Source organism: Calliphora vicina, chromosome 1 (genome assembly GCF_958450345.1).
Source record: "Calliphora vicina chromosome 1, idCalVici1.1, whole genome shotgun sequence".
Lineage (NCBI taxonomy): Eukaryota > Metazoa > Arthropoda > Insecta > Diptera > Calliphoridae > Calliphora > Calliphora vicina.
Genome location: NC_088780.1, coordinates 29,259,723 through 29,269,218, shown reverse-complemented (window position 1 = coordinate 29,269,218; position 9,496 = coordinate 29,259,723). Strand labels below are relative to the sequence as shown.

Sequence of the window (9,496 nt, the reverse complement as noted above, 5' to 3'; positions counted from 1 at the left end):
AAAAAGGAAATTTGTTAAAAGTGGCCAAAATCTTCAGAAAAAAACCTGCAAACAACCTAATAATTTGTAAAAAGTGTAAATAATTTCACAAATAATTAAATAAAATATTTAAATTAAAAAATTAAAACGTGCCTCTATAAATTAAACCTAGAAAAATTACCAAAAAAAATTCCCTATAAATAAATTATTAAAAATAATAAATTCCCAACAAGAAAATCATTAAATTCCTTTACTCTCTCTAATACATTTAACCATACAACAAAAACGCTCTCTTTATAATCTCTGGCTCTACTCTACTCATTTGTATTTAATAATACAACAACAACAACTCCACTAACGAGGTGAATTCTCCAGTGTTCGTTAAAATAATTCAACTGTTCGTTTGTTAATTCGTTTGGTTTAATCATTCGTTCATGTCATTTGTTATTAATGTTCAAATGTCATCATTCAACTTGAAAGCTAAAGCAACAATAATAACAACAATAACATTTGTCAAATAATACTTATACATACACACATACAAATTCTCTGTTATAAACAAAATAATCCCTTCTCTCCTCGCCATTTGCTTGAGTAAATTTCCATAACGAAAAAAAAATAACATCTCAAATAAGAGTAACAAATTACTTACAGTTAAATGCAACATGTTTCATTAAATAATTATACTATTTAACATACAATACACACATAAATATAAATAATATATAAAATTTAAAAACCTAATAAGCATAATCCAAAAAAATAAGAATAAAAATAAATATTAATAATTATTTCCCAAGAGTTAAAAGCTAAATAAATCACTAACCTTACACAAAGTCAAACAACAATTACAATAACAACAACAAAATTAAGGATTATTTAAAATAACAACGAATATTTACACAACGCTGTTTACAAAACAAATAAACAACACAAAATAATTGTAAGTAAATTTAATATTTTTTTCTAATTAAAAAATATTACTCATACGTACGGTGCACCGTTCGTAATTAAAATAAAGTATACGCCATGCTATCATGTGTTCAATGAATGATCATGTAGATAATATTAGCATATCGTTTTAATAGAAAACTTAATATGTAGCAGGTTTTCACTAAAACACCATTGGCTTATTATTTATGCAAACGAAAAAAATACAATTAAATTTAATAAAACTTAACATGGATAAATAGCATAGGTATAGTCAAGTTAATGTTTAGAATGGGGGAACATTTTTAAACTTCGTGATGCAACATAGAAGAAAATTTAGGAAAGAATGGATCGAAGATACCTTGTCTTCTGTCTCTGAACACACATTGGAAAAAACTATAAAATAATCAGTATTTTATCATTTTAACTCTTTGCGGCTTAGTGGTCACTTTTCTATCCACCTTTTCTAAAGTCTTTGAAACTGTTTTATTGACATCTTTGGCATTCTGCTAAACAATTAAATTTGTTTAAGTCAGTTTGTTTTTTATTGGTGACTTAAACAATATCGTGCTTAAAACTATGTAAATACAGTGAGCCTCAAAAGTGAGTATACACCAAAAATTATTTAATTTTTTTTAAGATAATGAAAATTCTAAAATTTATCCATCGATTAAAATTTTAAAGTTTCGGTTTTTTGGAGATTGGGTTGAATAATAGATTCGGTTGTGAAAAAAACAAGATTTAAGTCGGACTATAATGATTTTCATCGCTGGTGTTTACTCACTTTTGAGGCTCATTGAGAAACTCGTCTTTTAAAACATTTTTAAGTTTACTTCTTTAAAAAATCAAATTTTGATCAGCACTATTGAAATTGGCAAGGTTTTATGATTTCAAAAATTTGAGGTCATTTTAACCCCAAGTGCCATTAAAGATTAATTTCCATTTTTGTGCTGTTATTATAAACACTAGAATTCATGTTATATTTTTCTTAAATTTCATCAAAATCTGCTCAAAATATATAACATTTCGCTATCATCCCATGAAAAATTCCAAATACTGAACAATTTTAACTTTGATATTCACGATTTAAGATTTAGCATTTTCTAATTCTAGTAAAACTTTTAGAGAGTATTTAGAAATATCTGGACTATAATATTCAGAGCTCATTGAGCTCATTCGCCAACATATGGCCAAATAATTTGTTTTTCTCGAAAATTTCAAAATTTAAATCGCAGGTACTATAAAACCATAAGAGGTGTTTTCAGAATTTTTACATATTTTTATTCCCTATTATATTCTCGATGAATCCCAAAAATTCTGAAATTTGTTTAAAAAATTTTTTACAAATTTGAAAATGGAGTTTTGAAACTGCTATTAAATGTTTTGGGCATACCTGCTAATAGGTTAACGGTATCCTACGAAGATAAGAAATCATATACAAGAAAATATGGATATCTTTTAAGTAATAATTGCCGAATTCACAATTGATGTCGTAGTGTTGTAGCGTTGTAAGTCATAAATATTTTTCAAACAAATTTTTCGAAACAAAACCAAAACATTAATAAATATAATTACGACATACAACGATACAATGCTACAACACCAATTGTGAATTGGGCAAATGTGCTTTTATTTTAATATTTCTAAAAATATGTTAATTTTCTTCCTACATTTCTTGTTCTAGTGACCTGAGACACGCTAATGACCTGGGGAATTTTTAATAACTTTAATACTTTTTAAACAATTATTGTCCTTTATATCTCATTAGAAGGACAATTATGTACACATTTATATTCTTTTACAAAAACTAAAAAAATGCATTTTTTCCCTTTGTAAATGCATCTCAAATCTTAACCTCAACCCATTTACCTAAAAAATTTTCAGGATTATTTTTTTTATCAATGTTCACCAAATTTTGTTTATTACGAGCCGAATTATATGAATAATGAGGGTTCTATTTAACAACACATTGAGAAAGAATGGAGAGAGATATCTAATCTCAAAGCGATAATAATAAAGTACAATCTACTATACAGAAATCAGTTCATGTCCCTGCAATGAGTATCCTCACTCCGGTTAGCTTCAGCAAAGTACAACAGGCATACCTTAAGGGATGTTCAGTGGAGGCAGTCTTGCATGGCGCTGTATACATTGCCTATGTTATGGCATATTTTCTAGATATTAACTGAAGTGTTAATCAGAAAAAAACACTATTCCAGACAAAACGTATCCTTGGTCCAACAAATTAGTATTTTTTAATCACGTTAGCTTTTAAAAATATGTCAGATATTATCTTTTCCAGATAATTAATTAATGGACAGCGAAAAGAAGTACGTTAAAAAATAATTAAAATGTTTAAAAAACTCCAATATTGTCAATCAGAAAATAAGTTTCAAATACCATCAAATAGAATAGGAAGAAAAAAGGTCTAACAGATATTTATAAGGTTAACAATCAACTATTATATTTAAACATTAAGATAATCATATTAAACAGTATTGTTGTTAACAGTTAATTTTCCTTTTCGCTAATGAATTTAAAAGAAATTATTACTATTTAATTGACCTTTCTATACTAAGAAAAACACTAAAAGGTTTACTTAAATGGTTCTTTATTAATAAACAAGTTTTAATCTTGAAAATTGCATTGAAAAAGGATTTTTTTTTGATATTTCATCCCAATCTTATTGGCTGAGTTCTATTACTTATGTCGGAAAATCGAGGATATAATCGAGGATAACATGGATTATACATCAGGTATGACTTTGAATTTGGTTAGAGAGGAGAATGCATTGGAGCAACGACACATGTGGTCGCTGTATAATTCTTAATAATGTTGGATAGAATCTTGTATTTTATACAGATTTATTCAAAGATGATCAATCGTATTTGCTATATTTCTTGCGAAGGACCATTGTACGCACATTCAGATTTGTACGTGTACCCTGTGGAAAAAATACATATCTCTTTAAATGATTTTTCGTCCAATGTTATTCGCTTAAAATTTACAACAACTTTTTTCATAGACCTACCTTGTATATTTTTCTTAGAGAATTCGCGAAAATTTCCATTAATAACAATTCATATTTTATTTATAGATTTGTATTTTAAAATGTAAAAATTAATTTGTCTTTTTGACATTTTTTTAATTTATTTAAATGAATTATTGAACAAATGAAATACTTGATAGGAAAATAATAAAAATTGTTAATATAACAATTTACAAATAAATTAATTAATAAAATTTTTACAAAAGTTAACCAAGTGTTTAAAATTTTTTTTAATTATTTAAGAACTGTTATCTTTTTATTCTGTGTGTCTGCAAAAACAGATTTTACATTTCTTGAAAAAGCACAGAGTGTCAGGGTTATAACAATATAGAGTGCCTTCAGATTTCTGGCCCGATTTGACATCATGGCCCTTTGTATAAAATACAATTTAGTGGTGTTCAAACAATAATGTCAATTTTGTACCACGGGAGGCAAATTTAATCGTAAGTGGACCACCTCATCTATAAATGTATCGGAAGCATCTATTTATAAATACCGAGTAATATGCTCATATTTCAATGTTTGATGAATTTGTACAATATTTGAATCAATTTACGTCTTTCTGAGAATTTTTATATTGAACAGTTTAAGTTTTATTCTAGGGAGAGTACTTAGAACTAAATTTTATCAGGATATCCACATAATCAACATATTTATGACTGCTCAGACAGTATTCCGGGTTGACATTTGTATGGCGGCTATGTGAAATCCTGGACAATTATTGCTCATTTTCAATACCAAACAAACCTTGTTTAAAATTTCAGCCAGCTATATCGTTTTATTGGAAGCTATCGTGTTTTCAACAGACAGACAGATGGATATATATATGTATCTAGATTGTTTTAGAATCTTATCAGAAGCAGGATATTTATACTTTTTGTTTATACGACCAATATTTCGATATGTTACAAACGTAATGACAACAGTAATATACCCCCTACCATTCTTGATGTTGGGTATAAAAATAAAATATAGTTATCAAAAGTAATATAAGATTCATCCCAGCTGATTGTTCAACTCTTGCTTATTCAAATAGTATGAATTTTTATTTCCACTACGCATTGGCAGTTTTTTTTATTTCACAACATTTATGGTTTTCCTTGTTATGCAAACATCAGTGTTGTTGATAATGATTATGATGATGGCGATGATCAATCTATTGTATTCATTTGTAATCAAAATTGCGTCATAATTTAAGTCAACATGAAATGTACATATACATATGTATGTGTATGTGTGCATTGTATTGTATACATATAAGTAATAAAAAATAATCATGTATAAATATAAATAAAACAAAGACAATGAGACATAGACATTCAAATAAATAAATATTTTAATAAGAAAAACTAACATACGTACTAGGGTGGACCTTAGACATACCCTAAAAAAATAGATTTGCTTCGGATGGGTCTTATTTTATTCATTATTAACTAAAACCAACTATTTTTCTAATTTATCCAAACATATTTATTCCGAGCCAAAATAACTGCTCAATTTTTGAGGCCACGAACGAGTCAAGCCAATATCGCATAGTCTGTTCCAAAGTGCAGCGTATCCCAGAGAGAGTGCTTTGCAATGATCGAAACAAATGGTACACGGACCGGGCACTTTCTGCACTATAAAGCGGATGCGGCAAAATTTTCGAACCACTGCATTTTAAATACTTTTTAACCGGTAGTGCAACATGTGGCTGAGCGTTGTTATGATGGAATTTTACGGTTTCATGTCTCCCGCATATTCTGGATGTTTTTCGGCCAATGCTCACTTCAATTGCATCAGTTGCGTTCGGTCTAGATTCCCTGTGAAGGTCTGGCTAGACTTCAGAAGCTCATAAAAAGGACCCTTTTGGTCCCACCCAGTTGGGACCTTAGCGCCATGGATATTTGGCTTTGGTGTCGATTCGGCTGGTTAGCTGGATTTCACATACGATCGCCTACGCTTCGAATTATTGCTGCTTGCAAATATTTTGAAATTGCTGCTTGAGTAGCTCCCAATGACTTTGCGAGCTCTTGTTGAGTTTGAAAACAATATTCTTGGAGTAATTCCGTCTGCAAACATTTTTTGGCCGGCCTAAGCGATGTTTGTCTTCCGTATTTAAATCACCACTTCTGAACAGCACAAGCCATCTCTCGCTAATTGAAAGCGACGGAACACATTCACTATATGCTTCGATGTGCACATTTTTCAAATTAAAGAAGTAAAGAAAAACTTCCGGCATTTGACGCTCTGGGTTAACTCCCGAACCCCAAATCTTATGTAATGGGGAATATTTGATGTCTTGGACAATTTTGACCCTTAATTATATATTAGTAAATTAGCTATGAAGTGTTTTTTTACGAAATTATTTTAACAAATTTCTTCGAAAGCCGCCAATTTCAAATCGTTCCTCATACTAACCTATAATAGGCACAATCTTCAAAATTTGCTTTTTTATAGCTACCATAGATGGGGGTATATTGATGTTGTCATTCCGTTTGTAACACATCAAAATATATGTTGCAGACCCATATTATTATATATGTATATTCTGGGCCCCCATAAGATTCTAAGACGATCTAGCTATGTCCGTCTGTCTAACTGTTTGAGCAAAAACACGATAGGACCCAAACGAACAGGTAGCTGGCTGCATTCCCACAAATACTACTTGTTGATTGGGTTTGTTTGGTATTGAAAATGGGTAATATCGGTTTATGGTTTCACCTAGCCCCATACAAATGGCATCCCCGGAATATTGTTTGAGAAAACACGATAGGACCCAAACGAACAGGTAGCTGGCTGCATTCCCACAAATACTACTTGTTGATTGGGTTTGTTTGGTATTGAAAATGGGTAATATCGGTTTATGGTTTCACCTAGCCCCCATACAAATGACACCCCGGAATATTGTTTGAGCAGTCATAAATAACTTGATTTTTTAAGTACTCAGAAATTTTACTGTAAAGTATGTTGAAAATCGGGCAACATCTATCCCTAGTCCCCATACAAGCCACCCCATGGAAAATGACTTGAACATTCATAGTTGTCTTAATATAGCGATGAAACAAGTTTTATATGAACCTAAATCGTTCTACCAACCTTTTGTGAGGATCAGTTCATAATTGACAGAAAATTACTTGTAAATTATTGTCTTAATATCGCGATGATCAGTCCATAATTGGCACTTTCCCCCTATATCAGAAAAGCATTTTATTCTCACATATTGATGGTGGGTACACAATATTCGGCACAGTTAATTGTTAATTCTGATTTAGTGTTTATTTGAATCAAAAACAATTCTCTCAATTTATTGAAATTTCGACCATATACACTACACTAAGTAAAACAGCAAAAACATTTTTCTTTTAAAATTTCAATAATTTATATTTTTGAGTGATTTTCGGAAGTGCGCCTTATATGGGAGCTATGACCAATTATAAACCGATCGACTTGAAATTAGGTCGTGTGATTTGTCTTAATGAAAATTCTTTCTGTTGAATTTTGTGTATATACCAACATTTTTAGGAGATTTGGGAGCTAAGACTAATTATGGACCGATCGTAAAAAAATTTGGTGACATGAATTTTGCATATATAAAACTTATTTGGAACGAAATTTGTGTAGATAAATATATAAATTAAACATTTATGACCGATAAAGTCCAATTTCGTGAGGACATTTGTATGGGGGCTAGGTGAAATAATGGACCGATTTCATCCAGTTTCAAAAGGCTTCGTCCTTTGATCGGAATGTCTTCAAAATTGCTACCTGTACTCTGCGCACAAGGTTTACATGGACAGCCAGCCAACCAGCCAGACGGACGGACATCGTTTAATCGACTCAGAAAGTGATTCTAAGTCGATCGGTATACTTTAAGGTGGGTGTTAGATATTTTGGGCGTTACAAACATCTGCACAAACATCCCACTGGATTTGGGATTTGGGGTTTGCATGAAATTTTACGATTTGTATACCCTTCACCTTTGTGAGAAGTGTGTCATTCCGTTTGTAATTTCCACAATATAATTTTCCGACCCTATAAAGTATATATATTCTGGATCCTTATAGATAGTGGAGTCGATTAAGCCATGTCCGTATGTCTGTTTGTCTGTTGAAATTAACTTTCCGAAGCCTCCAAATAAATTACATACACGATTCATACATCAATATCTACGTAACTCTTCCGGCTCGGTTGCTATTTAAAATCGAGAAAATCGGTCTACAAATGGCTGAGATATAAGGAAAAAACCAGGGCAACCTCGATTTTTGACCTATATCTGGATTACTAAGTCATTATAGACAATATGGATATCTAATGATAGATATTTCAAAGAACTTTGGAACAAAAAATTAATTTTAAAATTTTTATTTTGAAGTAAAATTTGGTGAAGGGTACATAAGATTCAGCACAGCTCTCTTAATTGTTTTTTATAATGGTTTTTCGAGTTAAACACATATAAGTTAATGAAAACCAAAAACTATTTAAATGGATTTTTTTCAATATTTTGGAATAAAACTTTTAGATGACGAAGAACAATTTTAGACCTTGAGAGCAACGAAATTAGAAAAGTTGCAAAATTTGGGCCACCCTAAAAGCCACACAAACAAACATTCATGCAAATGAACCCAACTCTTATTCAAACATACAAATAAAAGTATTGGCATTAACAAAAACGAAAAACAAAAAGAATGTCATTGTCTTTGATTAGAAAAAATAGCAAAAAAAAAAAATAGCTTGTAAGTCTAAACAGTATCGATACTGTATGTTAGTATTTTTATGCAAGAGTAATTGTAATGACTAGTTAGAGAAATAAATAGAAATATTTAAATTGAAGGTGTGGCCTTAATGCGTAACAAACAATGAAAATTACATACAAACAAACTGACAGATAGGCGGACAGACAACTAGACCCTTTCATTTAGACTGTAGCATGCAGTGATTTACTTGCTATTCAACACAATTCAAAACACTACAACTACATCTACAAACATTAATTAACTTACTTACTAACACATTCACATTAAATACACACACACACACTTTTACATATTTACACACACACACTATTTTATCACTATAAAAATTTCGCAATTTGCATAAATGAATTTAATTAAGCGAGACCAGACCAGACCAACAAACTACGTAATACAAGTTTATACACAATATTTTATCGACAACAACAGGTTTCCATGATTGATTTTAATATATTGATTTGCTGCAGGAGTACAAAGAGGACTAGGGCTTTTACATACGTTTTAATGGTTAAATGAAAAAATACGTCACAGACAGTTGGATATCAGTCATAATAAATACTTACTTACTACGCTGTAGTAAAATATCCATTAATGAAATTTGTAATGAAACTCATTAAAACATTTAGTAGAAAGTACGTCACTAAATGCAATATATGTAAATACTTATTCGTTCAGGAGATAAGTTAACCTAAATATTACAACACAATTCTCGAAAACTAAACACAGACTTCAATATACTGTCCAAAGATACTGTGAGTCTGTTTATAATAAGTGTAATTGGTTGTCAACTGGTTCTTGGAGGAAA

At 30.4% G+C, this 9,496-nt stretch overlaps 1 long non-coding RNA gene across 1 annotated transcript in view; it reads left to right on the top strand.

Moving 5' to 3' along the window:
* Positions 1 to 818: 818 nt before the first annotated feature.
* The window catches only part of LOC135963603 (uncharacterized), a 35,279-nt gene continuing 26,601 nt past the window's right edge, over positions 819 to 9,496 (top strand). Inside the window, exon 1 of the long non-coding RNA XR_010576852.1 lies at positions 819 to 922. This is a non-coding gene — a long non-coding RNA (uncharacterized LOC135963603). The remainder of the gene's footprint in view (positions 923 to 9,496) is intronic.